Source organism: Macrobrachium rosenbergii, chromosome 3, assembly GCF_040412425.1.
Source record: "Macrobrachium rosenbergii isolate ZJJX-2024 chromosome 3, ASM4041242v1, whole genome shotgun sequence".
Classification (NCBI taxonomy): domain Eukaryota; kingdom Metazoa; phylum Arthropoda; class Malacostraca; order Decapoda; family Palaemonidae; genus Macrobrachium; species Macrobrachium rosenbergii.
In genome coordinates, this window is record NC_089743.1 from 85,942,471 (window position 1) to 85,959,970 (window position 17,500).

Consider the following 17,500-nt stretch of genomic DNA (forward strand, 5'->3'; position numbering starts at 1 on the left):
AGGAGAGCTGTTAATCAGGCCAGTGGTCTGGTTTAACTAAGGTACACTTAACTTTTATGGTTAAATCATTATATTTTGCCCTCCGCTCACTTTAGTTTCCCCTGAAACCGAAGCCCTATACAGGCAAAAATTAAAAAACGTTGGCATTTTTCCAAACATCAAAAGGAAGATGGGAATTTGATTTCCTCTCTTAATAGATATTTATACGACGGCCGAACGTCCTCTGAACTGTAACAAAAATAGGGGAAAACAGTTTAGCCAGAACTGGCCAAAAAAAAAAAAAAAGTATTTTCCATCAATAAACAATTTTCGAGTCGATACTGCTAAAAGAGAACCGTTCCTAAATAAACCCTTTTGGAGAGGCTACAACTATCATAGATGGCCTCCTCTATGCTAGTATTTTGGTACCTTTCTATTCTGATTTTAGTCTTTATTATTAGCATGCAGATAATAGGGTTTTGCTGCAGTTACTTTCTCAGCAACGTTGAAGAATTCGGTAAATCGAGTTTTCTGTACAGCAGACCAATGCTGTATGAAAATCTCAACCACGGCCCGGTGGTGGCCTGTGTTGTTGGCACCTATCGCGGTGCTAGACGCACGACCATGACTAACTTTAACCTTTAAAAAAAAAAACTACTGAGGCTAGAGGGCTGCAATTTGGTATGTTTGATGACTGGAGGGTGGATGATCGACATAACAATTTACAGCCCTCTAGCTTCAGTAGTTTTTGAGATCTGAGGGTGGACAGACAAAGTGCGGACGAACAGGCAAATAACCATCTCAATAGTTTTCCATTACAGAAAGCATAAAAAAAAAAAAAAACATTACATGGCCGGTAGCCTTTACATAGAACCGATGACAATCATTACGACCAGTATGGTTTTGTCACGTATTCCACTGAAACGGAGGATGTTTTCATGTACCCAATCTCAAATGAAGTATGATGGTTGTATGGAACACAATAAGAGATTGGGTAAATGAAACTTTCTTTCTGGAATAAGCGACAAAACTGCGCTGGTTGCAGTGATTCTCATCTGTTCTGTGTAAAGGCTACCGGCCTTGTAATGTTTTTTTTTCTTTCTTTTTTAATTAACGTTGAGAAAATAACCAACAAAAACACTATTATCTTTATGTTGGCAATGAAGACTAAAATTAAAATAGAAAGGTACCAGAATGGCAGTTTAAAACAATTATCAAGTCTATAGAAGTGTTCGCATTATATTTTTGCATGAAGTATTTGTTTTACATCAGGACCCCCACAATAGGATAATAATAATAATAATAATAATAATAATAATAAATAATAATAATAATAATAATAATAATAATAATAATAATAATAATAAATTATCTTTCGTCTAAAAATGCATTTAAAAACCATAAAAAGCAATTCTAAGCTAAAATTTAAAGACAAAGGCCAAAAAAAAAAAAAAATCAACGTGAGGACGGTAGTTATTTGAACGTCATTTAAAATTATGTTATCGTTTTAATGCATTGTTGAGCTGCATTCTAAGAAGACAATGCTGGTGAGGGCCACAGCTGTGTTAACTGCAAGGCTGAACTTCCTGGAAAGGTTCAAGCCTCCTGGACAGCGGACAACAATCCCGTTACCTGAGCGGAACAGGTGAAGGCGAAATTGACTCCAGGAAGAGCTAAACTGAAAGTTAATTGTGGAAGTGAAATATATTGAAAATTTTGACTCGGTTTCCTCCATTTGTTGCTTATGATTGAAATATATTCAGTCGTTTCAATCTAAAACCCAAGGTCTTTGTAAATGCTGTTCAATTCAACGTATTTGGCTGGTTTTGAATTTAATTTTCTTTATGAATAAATAGAACTTTTTCGCTGTATAGGATTAAAACCAAAATTATTCTACTTTTGTAGAAAATTTGCCTCCTACTAAATTCACCTGTTTAGAAGACGATTTAGTTCTCTCTTTTGAATGCTTATGCCAGAGGCATCATTCTAGTCACACCGTTGTTTGTTTGCCTATGCATTCAGAATCAAATCTTTTCTCATGAGACTAGCATGATGATTTGGGTTTCAGATCACGTATTACTACGATTCAGTGACCTCTGTTGTTGTGACGCCAGGTTGACGGAAAAAGAACTAGGACGCAGACGTTAGCCAATCTCTGTTCTCTTGAAAAATCTTAGGTCTCACTTTTATAAAAGCGCTTCACAAACTAACATATAAGGTTATATTCAGACATGGCCGGAACTAACTTCAATTAGTAATGTTACTAAAAATAAATTCCCATTCTCCGTTCGAAAGGAATAATAGGAGAAAGCTTTAGCTTTTTCGGTCTTTATAAACCCTTTCTTTCTTGTTTTATATCTTTTGAGAATGGTTTAATGATGACAAATCTCTCATCTCAACGATGGTTATGTGAAACGAATCTTTTTAATTTGTGGCAACTAATCATGGTCTAGTGCTCAATCATGCCTTTTCTTTCCATACAGTTATATCACCGACACCTTTCTTACTTAGATGTTTTAGGTCTCCATTACCGCATTTAACATTCCTTACAAATAATTTGAATCATAGCTATGTTTCTATTCCTTTTGCAGTTATAAAAGCCTTAATGAATTTTAATTCCTTTTGTCTAAACAATTAACTAAAACATACTCGTCTCATTTCTCTATGCCTCTTTTTCTCAGAGTTATTCTCTGGGTTGACTACGGAAATTGAAAAGCCATATCCAGAGTAGATTCACAGGAAATGAAACAAATCAGCCGAAACGTCGAAACATAAAATGATTTGCTGAAGCCATTTTCTTGATTCACTATTGCTATCATGGCCCAGAAGCTTTTACTCTTGTTCCTCTAGTCTTTTCTTTATATCCGTCCCATATTTATGTAAGTATACTCAATAAGAACAAATAAAGTACCCTCCAATTGCTGGCATAATGGAGCGCAAGGAATCTCCAAGTCGCTTGATGCTTCCGCTGATAAGACGGTGTTTGCATTTGAGAGCAGTACTGACCTTAGTCACGAAATGCTGTTTAACTGTTGATCTGCACCATTCCACCTCACGCCTTGCAAATGCCTATATAGCCTCTCCTCCAGTCTCCCCTCTGATCCCATACTTAATAGTTTTCATAGTCGTTTGTGAAACCCAACTTCCCATCTGTAATAGCTTTCATAGTCGTTTGTGAAACTCAACTCCCAGTTGATATTGGGTTTCACACGACTGATAAACTATTAAGGTGAATCAAACAGAGGAGAGACTGGAGGAGGCTGTATATTCATTGCAAGGCATGTCATTCATGGTACAGATCAACAGTTGGCACATTTCGTTTCGTCGTGCTGCTCTCTAATGTAAGCTTACCGTCATGTCGCAGAAGCATCCAGGCAACGGAGATTCCCAACGCTCCAGTATGCCAACTGGTAAATAGTGGGTACTTTATTTGTTGTTCTTAACTAGCTGTGTTCTTATAGAGTATACGTACATAAATCTGGGACACAGATATGAAAAAAAAAGACTAGAGGAACCCGAATACAAAAGCTTCTGGGCTACTGATAACAAGTGAATCAAGAAAAATAACTTCAGCAAATCATTTATGGAGAGCCCCCATTGCCTCGACATATGAGTAACTAAAGATCTCTCAACGTGAAAGAATTGATGTTTCATACTTAAGGTTATGATCACTTATTTCACCAGTCACTTTGTTTTTAAGATAATTTCAAGGCCTCCCCCAACAACCCCATCCCCATACAAACAGTTATGCTTTTGAAGTCATAACATTCCTCGTAAATTTTGTGAATGATCCCCATAAATCACTCTTTGCGAATCAAAGATATTTATTTGTTTCGCTTTGCATGAAGCATATCCAGGTATAACATTCCTACTGAAGAATTGAGATATCTTATCATGACCCGAGCGCCATGTCATCAAGGATTCCAAAATCGTGTCTCCACAAAAAGAAGAAGAAGAAGAAGAAGAAGAAGAAGAAGAAGAAGAAGAAGAAGAAGAAGAAGAAGAAGATAAAAGCGACGCGGGACATCGTGAACCCCTAAACGACACCAAGACTCGAATATTTTCTGATTCAGTGCTCATGAAGCCCGGAAAATGAATCCGCGGTGAATTATGGGAAAGGGAGGATGGGCTCTGGCTTGGGAACACAGGAAATGAGAACTAAATAAGGGGGATTTGCCTAAAAGCCCGGCTTCCGAATGGAAGTCATAATCGTTCCAGTGAAATGAGGAGGAAAATGATTCATGCCGGAGTTTTTATTGTTGCCTCCACCCGTTCGGAAAGAAAGCGGTTTTGGTCCCTGCTAATGTTGTACGAGATTTTTCCGTAGAGGATATGGTAGAGTTCTACAGAGCAAAGTTTAGAAACAGGGACGAGCCAATGTTAATATCCTTATAACTAAATAAATACAATTAATTTCCATTAACTTCGGAATTTCAACCAAGTCGTTAAATTACAATTGAAAATATCGTTCGTATCTAGCAACCATTCAAGAATTGTATAGGAATTATGATAACTCCGCACTTATAATCAATCACAGCCTCTGAGCCTTCTCAAGAGAGGAGAAAAGACGTTGCAGATTTCGGAAAACTATCCATTACTTAACTTTTTGTTATAGAAATAAACACCAACGTCACCATAATTACAAAAATAACAGTAATATAAGAAACAGTCATAAACAACAACACCCAGCCTTACTGACATTAAGTACTGTTCCGAAGACTGAACCAAAGTCTATTCATTTTACGCACTTGTGTGGGAGTCAGCGACTCAGTGGTTGGAGAGGTGTCCCTAGGTTGAACGGCGGAAGTCTAAACGCGAATTATATTACCTTTGAACTCCGGCTATTCAGGTACGCTTCCATTCTCAGTTCCAACGTGCAAATGCTCTACACAAAGCGGTTTCTATATTGCAGTTTGCATGTATGCTTTGCAGGAATACGCATGTCATGCGAATAGACTATTAATTTAGTTTCGTTTTGAAAACCCCCAATGAATGACAACATTCACAGTCGTACGTTGAAGAAACATTACACTTTTGTCATGGACAGCTATACGTTTCATAATTATTTGCGCAGAAATGATAAACAATAATGATGGAAGAGGTAGCCTCGTAAATGAGACATATTTTGCTACGATAGAACATAAATCTAAATAATCTTTTCGATCCAGGAGGCAAATTTTAACTGCCGAGTGACTCGATGTCCGCAAACACGTCTTATCTGAGAGTATTCTTATATATGATTATGAACTTTACCTGTTTTATTTTATAGAAAAGTTAGGTGCAAACAACTAGATCGGAAAAAAAATGAAAGGTTTACTGATATTAATTCCAAACTAGCGAGCAACAGTGATGGGACAAATCATAACGAAACAAATAATGAATTTATGCTCCGTATATCAGGCACAGAATAATTCCGTTACAAAACTGATCATTGTCAATTCAATTAAAAAGATTTTTACAGCCTGAAATCACATGCAATATTCTCAATACAATTTCATTCATGGATTTGACAATTGTATTTTGCCTTCATAAATTTTTCGGTGAGAAACGTGGCACTTTAATTTTTTGGTTCTGTGTGTGGGGGCGGGGGGGCGGTGGCGGATTTGACAATGTCAGCTCTAATCATTGAGCAGGCAACCCGAAGAGATATCTTCATGCAGAAACCAATTAGACGTGTCCTTGTGTTATATTTAACGATTTTTATTATCCTGGAAAAAGTTTTTCACAGACATATGCTCATCTAAAAAACATACTATTTTCATGGCATGTTATCGGGTCCCTGTAAAAAAAGTTCTTGACAATAATTATGAAGTTTGAAATCAGAGTAAAATTTTGTTACACTTTTCCTTTCAGACAATAGTTTATTGAAAGTTAATCATCGCCGGTTGCATTTTCCAAAAGACAGCATCAATTGGCTGCCACATTTACGACATAAAAATACAGTTTTTAGAATATTTGCAAGCATTGCAAAACTGGTCTTCAAATCAAATGCACTGAGCCAGAGAGAATTCCAAACCAATTTTTGTTGGACAGCTGACTTGACATCCCTTTCTGCAGTCGAGAATCTGCACTGCTATTTCTACAAAGCAAGGAATATATCAGAATGTATTCGAATCATACAGTAAAAGATTAAAATCGCCAGAAATAAAAGATCAAAGAATTCTACTTTTAAACATTCGCTAACTAGGTGTCAGCTAGTTTTAGCTGGTAACTTTCAAACGTTCGCTAACTAGATGTCAGCTACTTTTAGCTGGTAACTTTCAAACGTTCGCTAACTAGATGTCAGCTACTTTTAGCTGGTAACTTTCAAAGGTTCGCTAACTAGATGTTATCTAGTTTTAGCTGGTAACTTTCAAACGTTCGCTAACTAGATGTTAGCTAGTTTTAGCTAGTAACTTTCAAACGTTCGCTAACTAGATGTTAGCTAGTTTTAGCTGGTAACTTTCAAACGTTCGCTAACTAGATGTTAGCTAGTTTTAGCTGGTAACTTTCAAACGTTCGCTAACTAGATGTCAGCTGGTTTTAGCTGGTAACGTTTTGTAAATGTAAGAATTTAACTATCATTTCTTAGAATACTTATGATCTGCTCTTCATCGCTTCCAGACTCTTTTGAGCATAAGCTTCTCGTTATTGATGCAACTATCAGTGCGAGGGCTCGATATTTCGGCCACTCCTATTAATCTTTGGGCCTTCCGCCTTGGCCTCCTCCCCACCACAACAATATTTACTCGGTTCGATGTTTCGGCCACTCCTTTTATCAATCTTTGGGCCTTCCGCCTTGGTCACACCACCCTCTTACCCCCCAGCCAATATTTACTCGAATACTTCTGCTATTTCTTCTTCTGAAGCAATTATTTCGTCTATTTACGTAAGCCTAGCTTTGTGCCACCTCTAACCACTGAAGCGCTTGCTAAGGAGATTTAGCGCGCAGGACATTTCCCTATTAAATTTCTTTTGCACTATTTCCTCTACTTATAGTTAGAGGCTTTCCAAGCTAGAGCGACGACATACTCGGCCTTTCTGGCATCCGAGAAATCCGCGAGTTTCCCGGAATCACTGTAGAACTCCTTTTATGAAGAGGGAATGAAATAATTGGCCTTCATCTCCTTTCATTCCTCTTCCGCTCCTTTCACCTGGCCGTCTTTATATCCGCCAGCTACAAAGAATTTCGTCGTAATGCGTAGAGGTGCACGTTTTTGCCGCCATCGGTAGCTTCAGAAAGGATTTAGAATCTCTGATTCGGAAGGAGCCTTTGAATACATGTAGCTTTTTGGAAAGTTTAAATATTAGTCCAAACTTCGACGCTGCATCTATTCAGATATTGTCAGGTGAGAAGGGAGAACGCGAGGAATTGTAGGCCAAAGAAAAACATATCCTGATTTTTTTTCATTATATTTGTTTACACAAATATAGAAAGAAGGAGAATTCTGCGGATTTTTCCATACGACTGTCTGGTTGATGTTTTGATTAAGGGCAAGAATAGTCCAAGTCATCTAACATAATGAAATTGTAATTTTTCTTTCTGATTATAATGAAATTATCCCTTTTAACTTAATCTCTTAAACTTCTTTCAGGAGATTTTAACATAACTTTTACCTTCATTTTATCTTCAATTTCTGGTAAAACTGGAAGTATGCCTCAACTCGGATATAAATTTATTGTTCATTTAATTTCTTCAAGCATAAAAAATAAGAGGAAACAAATGTTTGATCTTATTTTACGGCGGCGTTTTAATATAAAGTTTACAACTGCTGACAAACAGAGTCCATATAAGATATAAATTACCAATGCCAATAACAAAAAAAAAAAAAAAAAAAACCAATATGAAAGCAATTGTCAGGGAGGTTACTTTAACTACGAACAGCAACATAAACATTTGCCTTCGACCTACTGATTGTCTACTCGGATAATATTAAATGTTTACATTTGGACGAGTGAACTGATAAGTTGGAAAAACTAGTATTAATAGCAAGAAGGAAGTCTTTTATGTCATGTACAAACCAGTTATTACCACAAGCTCTCACAACTCCCTACATAACCCCTTTCTTCTACGCAGATGAATGTCTAAAAAAAATGAAACGAAAGCCAAACAGAAACGTAAAGAACTTAGATAACTTTACCAAGGAGCAAAGAGACCATCACCACCCTGAAACCAGCATTCACAACAACCTCGCAAATACCAAGCCGGCAAAGATAAGATAAGAATACCTCAGGTAACTTTCGGGAGCCCAATTTATTTCATCCCCAAACGGAAGGAGTGACAACATTAGATATCGCCAGGGATTGTTGAAGCATTGAGAAGATAACATGAACTCGCGTGTCCCAGGGAGTTTATATGCGTGTGTAGTAAGACTTTCTCTCTCTCTCTCTCTCTCTCTCTCTCTCTCTCTCTTTCTTTCTCTCTCTCTCCAAACAGAAATTTAAATTTATTCATAAATTCAGTCGGGAGTATTAAGTTCAGAGACGCAGAACGGACCCAACAACTAAGGAAGCCGAAGGGTTAGAAATTTCAAGCGACAAATTTTAAGCAAATGAACGTATGTTTGTACATGGTCTGTATATAGTATATATATATATATATATATATATATATATATATATATATATATATATATATATATATATATATATATGTGTGTGTGTGTGCTTATGTATGTTTTACTATTTATGTCTGTAATCCGCTGTTCGTCCATATCCTTTGAAAATAATCCTCTCTTACCCTCCATATTAGCGACGCCTCTTGAAACTCTTATTACTTCAAGTTTTCAACTTGAAGGCTTATAAATATTTTCGAACATTTAGTAAATATAAGGTCAGTGTAAAACATCTCTCCATTTGACGTTATTTTAAACTAAAAGGAAATATATCATAGACTAATATTTTAGGAATATTTATCCGTGTTATGAAAAATGCCATTTGCAGAAATATAATTGACGTACCTTTTGAAATCAAATACACCTGATCGAGTTACTTGGAAAATGGAAGGCGATATTTTTCTGGTTCAAGGCTGGAATTCATCCAAAAATATATTTCCTGGAGTTATCACCGAAAGAATAAAAAACAGCCTGATATTAATAATGATAAATATCACCTATCGGTGGAGTTTTTTGTGATAGTAAGACCGAAGCCTGGTAAAGTATTTTACGCAAGATATTCATGTAAATAAAGTATACTCTCTCTCTCTCTCTCTCTTTCTCTCTCTCTCTCTCTCTCTCTCTCTCTCTCTCTCTCTCTCTCTCTCTCTCTCTCTTACCAAGTACTGCAAACCCCCTCTTAACCTTTAGTATTCGGAATAAGGTCAAGTGTATCGAATTGTATTTCCTTTTGCCAACGAGCGCAGACCAAGGTTGACAGATCATATCAAATATAATCTAGTAGTTATTTGTGCTCTGACATTGTAATGAATGCTTTCAGCAACGGAATGAAGTTCGGGAAAATCTGAAAGAGAGAAGGAAGCTACTAAGGCACTTAACCAATAAATTAAAACGTGGATGAAGACTCGTGTTACACGAAATAAGACCCAAATGGTTTTAGTCAGGAGGGAATATGACAGGATTCATTCTTGTGAATCAAGTATTATTCCCTACAGGAATATTCAGTGTTGGAAGTTTCAGAGAGAACTTAGACCACTGTTGTTTGCAGAAGACTGAAATTCCGCTTAATATCCAAAAAAAAAAAAAAAAAACGTTCAAAGCTCACCTGTGAGAAAGATTGTAAATCATTGACAAATGTAATGAAACCTGATGATTTTGTTGAGTAAGTAGCCTACGGAATTATATTAGTTAATTGTTTTCTAACTTAATGATGACTTTCCGCGAATATGTGGTATTCAATTCAGGGGAATTCCGCTTTCTGAACAATGGTACTCTACACTTATTTATTAAGAATATGAATTGGCTGGAATATAATTAGAATAACAACAAAGTATTGGAAGTATAATTAGGTAATTATAAGCTATTAACAAATTACTTCTTTAGTTACTGATGGAAAAATATGAATGAATTTCCCATATTGCTTACAAATTCCTTATACAATGCGGAGATTTTTGTCTTTTTTGCCGTAATAGTCTTAATTAGGTAGGATTATTCATCGTGGTCTCTACACTATGAAAAAACTGAATACATTTATGATTTTTCCAGTAAAATGTTGAATTGGTTAATTGTATAGTTACTCAAAAAATAAACAAGAATTTTAGTTTTTGTGTGTGAGAATAGAATAAATTGTATAACGGAAACAATTCTAGTTATGATTTTGAGTTTGTATTGGTAATATTTAAAATGAAAAAAAAACGGTCAAGAACGTCCCAGCAGATTTCCACATAAATCTTCAAAAACAGATTTTCCTCATGCTCAAAATCTGATTGCACAGAGCTTGATTGAAAATGCTAAGTAAACCAGATTACCGTCAGGGTAGAAAACCTGATTGCATTAAATGTAGTCAAGAATATTTAGCAGAAAACAAAAAAAGAAATCTGTCCATTTCATTTTACCTCTTATTATTTCTAAGAGGATTAATGATTAAGGAAGCATTTTTCATTCTGTCACGTCAGAAGCCCAGAATCTTTTATGAATCCTTTATGAAAAGTCTCATACAACTTTATGAGATCCAGGTCCTTTTTCTCCCTCATATGAAACAAGTTCTTCGTGTTCTCCCTGCGTTTTATATATATATATATATATATATATATATATATATATATATATATATATATATATACATATACACATATATATATATATATATATATATATATATATATATATATATATATATATATATATATATATATATATATATATATATATATATATTATTTATTGGGGTCACAGCAAACGAGAGACAAGGTTCCTCTACTCGTAAGTGGGTTATGCAATATTCACAGAACCAACACATTTCATACCACTCTCTACTATATGGAAACCAGCTGGCCCTCCAATAGTCATGTGGGTGTTTTATTTGCCCTTCTTACTCTAGTTTTTCTTCTGTCTTTCTCTCTCTGTTTGTTTGGATGCTGTATTTAACTATTTCACTTCCTATTTGATAATTCGAAAGGTTTCTTCTTCTCTTAAAAACAATTGCTTCTCTTTTGGCTGCATTTATTTATTGTACCACATTCTAGGAGTGGATGTTAAGATTAATATACCTTAGTTTAACCAGACCACTGAGCTGATTAACAGCTCTCCTAGAGAGGGCTGGCCCGAATGGTTAGATTTATTTTACGTGGCTAAGAACCAGTTTGTTACCTAGCAACGGGTCCTACAGCTTATTGTGGAATCCGAACCACATTATGACGAGAAATGAATTTCTATCACCAGAAATAAATTCCTCTTATTCTTCACTGGCCGGTCGGAGATTCGAACTCGTGGCCAGAAGAGTGCTAGCTGAGAACGGAACCCACTCCAGTGGGTGTTATTTTACTCAACCAAATGACTGAATTTAGATAACAAAAGTCATAAATATGTTCTAACGAACGCAAATTTCATAAAATAATGGGCAGGATACATAAAAAAATCTTCTTTATGAATGAACTTAAAATCTCAGGTGTTACGTAAGTTGATCAATATGGTGGGTATGTAAATTACATATTTTGTACCGATCTTATGATTATCAGAGACTTTAGCTTCAGTATTAAACAGATAATTTCATAATGAAATCAGTGCGTTAAATAAAATCATTTTCAGCCTGAGGTGATTTCCAGAAAAGGAGAACGAATATCAAAAGTAGGCCGGTTAAGCAATCAACTGCAAAGAATGAGGAACGTGTAAATATTTGCATCAATTGCCATAAGTATGGTATCATGAATGTTTCCATAAATCTCCACATACATAAAATTTTGCTACTTAGTTTGAGGTTGTTTGTGTGTCTCCATCGCAAGAGTTAAGGATGATTATAACACCTTGCTGGAAATAATCAATCCCTGCATCATAACTTGTGTTCAGTACGAGAAATTCGAACTGTCCGTAAGTAAAGAAAGTGTCGTTATAACAGTCGAGCATTTCCGGAAATGCACCTTTTTTAATGCAACGACCTTACCTTACCTTACAGACCCTACAGTTCGTTAACAGAGGTCCCTCAAGGCACCTCTGATGTCTACCAGAGAATTGTTAATGCATCTTCCGGTATATTTTGCATCTTCCAATCTTGGATGGTCTGGGATAATGAAAAGATGGCCTAATGCCCTAATTTAGCTAAGACGAGAATAAAAAATCAGGAAAAGAAGAGAGACGAGAAGATGGGATCGATTTAAACCAGAGGAAAGCGAGTCATTGACCCTGTTATCAACGAAGGAAGGGATTATGAAAATTGAATCCTTGCATCAATATTTTTTCACTGACCACTAGCACACACGCGCTTGCAAAATGAAATACAGCGATGATGTAGCGTATTCACCCATTCCTTATTCAGATGGTTAGCATATTATACTTTGATTAGCCCAGCAGACAGGGAATCAGTTGATGATTTTACGAGATAAATCCGACTGTTAAGTTTTTTCTTTGAAGAAATTTCGCGATACTGGAATATGAAAGCGAAAAATTTCGTGATTTCAACCTTTGCTGAACCCTAGCCATAAAAGTCAGTCTATTATAGCTCAGGCTGTTAGACTGACGTAAATCATTCTGAAATTACTCACTGAAAACGGGTTATCCGAGCAAAGATTTTCGGCATTTCAATAGAAATGATTGAGGTAAAGGCTTTCATTCGCTGTTCTGAACTAAAACTCTGAACTCAATAACTGATAAAATCTATCGTTTTCCTGTAGATGCTGGTTTTGTCATGTACTCTGCCACATTTGCAATGATTTTAGCTTTGCGTTAGAAATTTAATATAAAAATTTCATATTTTTCGTTACAGTGAGCAAGACGGCATTTTTACCTCCGGTATGTACCTGAACGCATTTTCTTATATATATATATATATATATATATATATATATATATATATATATATATATATATATATATATATATATATATATCCGGTATGTATGACAGAAGAGAATGCTTTGAAATTTATGTACTTATGTACCTGGTCATATATATATATATATATATATATATATATATATATATATATATATATATATATATATATATATATATATATATTGTATGACAGTAGAGAATGTATTTGCTTATGTATTTATGTACCTGGTCATTCCTAGAAAGTGACGGGCCGGACCCTGCAGATAATTCACGAGTCTGTGATGACTTTGCGGTACTCATCTAGCCTTGTTTGGACGAGGTTGCTAATTCGGATCAATAACTGCAACCCTGAGAGCAACCAAGCCCCAACGACTAGCCACAGAAGCACTCTGAATAATAAAAATAATAATAATACTAAGCAAATCTACATTCAGATTGATCACTTCTTCCTGATATGAAAACGAAAAAGGCTTCCTAGCAACTGGTAGCTATCAGGAAACGAGAGCAACCAGTGGTTACCAGGAAACGAGAGCAACCGGTAGTTATCAGGAAACGAGAGCAACCAGTAGTTATCAGGAAACGAGAGCAACCGGTAGTTATCAGGAAACGAGAGCAACCAGTAGTTATCAGGAAACGAGAGCAACCGGTAATCAGGAAACGAGAGCAACCGGTAGTTATCAGGAAACGAGAGCAACCGGTAGTTATCAGGAAACGAGAGCAACCGGTAGTTATCAGGAAACGAGGGCAACCGGTAGTTACCAGGAAACGAGAGGAACCGGTAGTTATCAGGAAACGAGAGCAACCAGTAGTTATCAGGAAACGAGGGCAACCGGTAGTTACCAGGAAACGAGAGTAACCAGTAGTTACCAGGAAACGAGAGCAACCGGTAGTTATCAGGAAACGAGAGCAACCGGTAGTTATCAGAAAACGAGAGCAACCGGTAGTTATCAGAAAACGAGAGCAACCGGTAGTTATCAGGAAACGAGAGCAACCAGTAGTTATCAGGAAACGAGAGCAACCGGTAGTTATCAGGAAACGAGAGCAACCGGTAGTTATCAGAAAACGAGAGCAACCGGTAGTTATCAGGAAACGAGAGCAACCAGTAGTTACCAGGAAACGAGAGTAACCGGTAGTTATCAGGAAACGAGAGCAACCAGTAGTTACCAGGAAACGAGAGCAACCGGTAGTTATCAGGAAACGAGATTCACAGCATCATTCACTCGTCACAGAGAGCAGACAAGATCAGATTCACGATGAAACCTTAATGAAGAGGAACATAGGGATTCATTTGATGAACTTCTTGTTTTCCAATTAACGTCCTGATGTGTACGTTCATTAAAGAGATAATGACGGTGCTTGCCAAATCATTTGTCAGGGCCTTAACGAGGCATGAAATTAGATTCTCTTTCATATATTAAACATGGGAATACTTATTTTGTGGGAGATTCCGAATGTAAGTGACACCGTATGACAAATTAGAGATTAGGTGTTTGAGAGTTCTACACATTTCAGTCGCACCAAAATATTTTAAGATTTTATTGCTAAATAATTACAAGTCTATATATCTTATTATTATATTTAATAGAGAAGGTTAGCTATATTAATATCTGTTTCAGATTAATACATTGATGAAAGTTGGTGAAAATGTTTGTAAAGAACCATAATATTACTTATAATGTAAATTTTTTATTTCGGGGTTGTAAGCTATTCACTCATACTGACTTTTTAGTTATATTTACAGAAAGGTGTTAGTGATTAAGCCAGAATTGTGACAGATTGATATGAGGATTTTTTAAAATAAAAATATAAAAATACTTTTGGAAATTTTCAATGTTTAACCCCCCGCCCCCACCAAGAAACAGGTAAAGAGGGCAAGATTTTCTTCCAACTCCTACAATTAAGACAGTGTTATTGCAACTATGGCTATAGTCTTAGCGAAAGTAAATTTGGCGTTAGCAGCCTATAGTTTAATATAATTATGACAAGCTTTTTCTAATTTAGAATATCATTAGAGATAAGGGATTCGAAAGACGTACTTAAAGAACATGTTAATTTTTCCTTCGGTCTAAAGAATAATCTGACAATCTTTTTGTGATATTATACAAAATAAGATGTGTTCACAGAGGAATCTCAGTCTTGTGTCGATGGAGTGAGTATTTTGGAAACTCACGATTGTTATGTATTGGGAATTGAAATTTTCATAGAAAAGAGGCAAGAATAAATTATTAATACAGTATTACAATCATTGTTATGAATGTGAAATTAATTAATAAGGATAAGAAGTCGCGAGTCTCTCGATGTCCAAAGTCAAGTCTTCAAGAAAACAGATTTTTTAGTTTTCTGAAAAGAAAAGTTTTGTGCCGGCTTTGTCTGTCCGTCTATCACTTTTTCTGTCCATCCTCAGATATCAAAAACTACTGAGGCTAGAAGGCTGCAAAATGGTTTTTTGATCATCCACTCTCCAATCATCAAACATACCAAATTGCAGTCCTCTAACTCCAGTAGCTTTTATTTTATTTAACGTTAAAGTTAGCCATAATCGTACATCTGGCAACGATATAGGCCAGACAACCACCGGGCCGTGGTTAAAGTTTCATAGGTCGCTGCTCATACAGCATTATACCGAGACCACCGATAGATAGATCTATTTTTGGTGGCCTTGGTTATACGATGTACAGAAAAGTCGATTGCGCCGAAGAAACTTTGGCGCCTATTTTACTTGTTCTTTTTTTTCAACTTGAAGTATTGCTATCTTTCGTGTACTTCTGCCTGAAAGATAAGTATTCTTTTAATTCGAATTAATATTCAGTATTGTACAGGATTTCGTTGGAAATGGCTGAATGAAGGGAATCAAAACGTCTACCAAAATGTTTTAAGTTCCTCTTTGGACGAGCCGGTAGAGATCTCGGCTAGCACGCTGCTAGGCCCGAGTTCGAGTCTCCGGCCGGCCAATGAAAAATTAGAGGAATTTATTTCTGGTGACAGAAATTCATTTCCCGGTATAATGTGGTTCGGATTCCACAAAAAGCTGTAGGTCCCGTTGCTAGGTAACCAATTGGTTCTTAGCTATGTAAAATAAGTCTAATCCTTCTGGCCAGCCATAGGAGAACTGTTACTCAGCTCAGTGGTCTAGTTGAACTAAGGTATACTTTAGTCTTTATTTTGGTCAGATTTTTAGTCCACCCATTTGTATGTTAAATGTCAATGCCAGGTTTAAATGATTAGCAGCTGACATATTAGATTTTCTAAGTAACTGCTAAATTATAAAAGCTGCTTCCTAATACTTACTTGCAGTATATTTGAGTTTTAACGATCAGAAATGAAAATCACAGATTTTATAGCCTGCTACATACTGATAAATAGCAACAGTTATCCATCAGTTAGATATTTATCAATTTACAACTTCTGATCTTCAGAATTCGAAGGTCAAGGTTACAGGAAAGGGTGTAATTTTGGTGCAGTATGAGTTTGAGTCAGCTGGAAACAGATAACGACTCCAACTTATTTCCAGCTCACATTCAGGAGAAGGGATTTTCTCAGAAGAGTGAGCAAAAACATTCAATTCTGACTCGATGGGAGGCGTTATATCATCGATATATTTGACAAACAATCCTTTCAAACAGGTAAATCAGACTACAGGAGGGTGGCCGTAAAGGCTGTATTCCTCTCTCTCGTTACTGTCAGTTGCAAAGTTAGTGAGAGATAATTTTTGTAGCCCATGGAGGGCCATGATGATAACACCTCGAGTTTATTGTGCCAGAGATATAGTCCCTGGAGCCCTTATACCCAGGAGCCACGTCCCACATTTTTGCGTTTTTTTATGCCATGTTGTGATGGTGCTTTTGCAATGAAAATGCTGAGAGTGACGACTCTGACTACGCAATTAGTTTTCTTTTTTATATTGGTGGATATAGACCGCGAAAATAAAGGGCTTTCATGTGTGGGCGAAACACCATTGCAATGATAAGCTAAAAATAAAACCTATGCTCTGTGGTAGGTTGTATTACACCTGTTTCGTTAATGCTCCATAAAAAAAAACGGTTGTTATGTAGCCATTTATTTTGTTCTTTGCCGGTTTTCTGTGCAAAATAATGCTCTACTAAATGATTAAAAGATTTTGGATATATCGATACAGATACTTTTTTTTATTAGACAGGTTTTACAAAGTGAACAATAAATGCAATATTATATATATAAATAATTATCTTTATATATATATATATATATATATATATATATATATATATATATATATATATATATATATATATATATATATATATATATATATATCAAAATAAGGAGCCCATAGAAACGCCGAAATGTGGAAAATAAATGCTATATTTCAGAGACCAGTACAGCCTCTCTCCTCAGGCAAATATAGCCTTTATTTTCTATATTTTGGCGTTTCTATGGGCTCCTTTTTATATTTGATTTAATTCTGTTTTAACAGAAAATATTTCACAGTCATCATATATATATATATATATATATATATATATATATATATATATATAATATATACATATATATATTATATATATAAGCATTGAAAATGAAAGTAATAGCAACCCACCCAATCCCATACTACCGTCCTA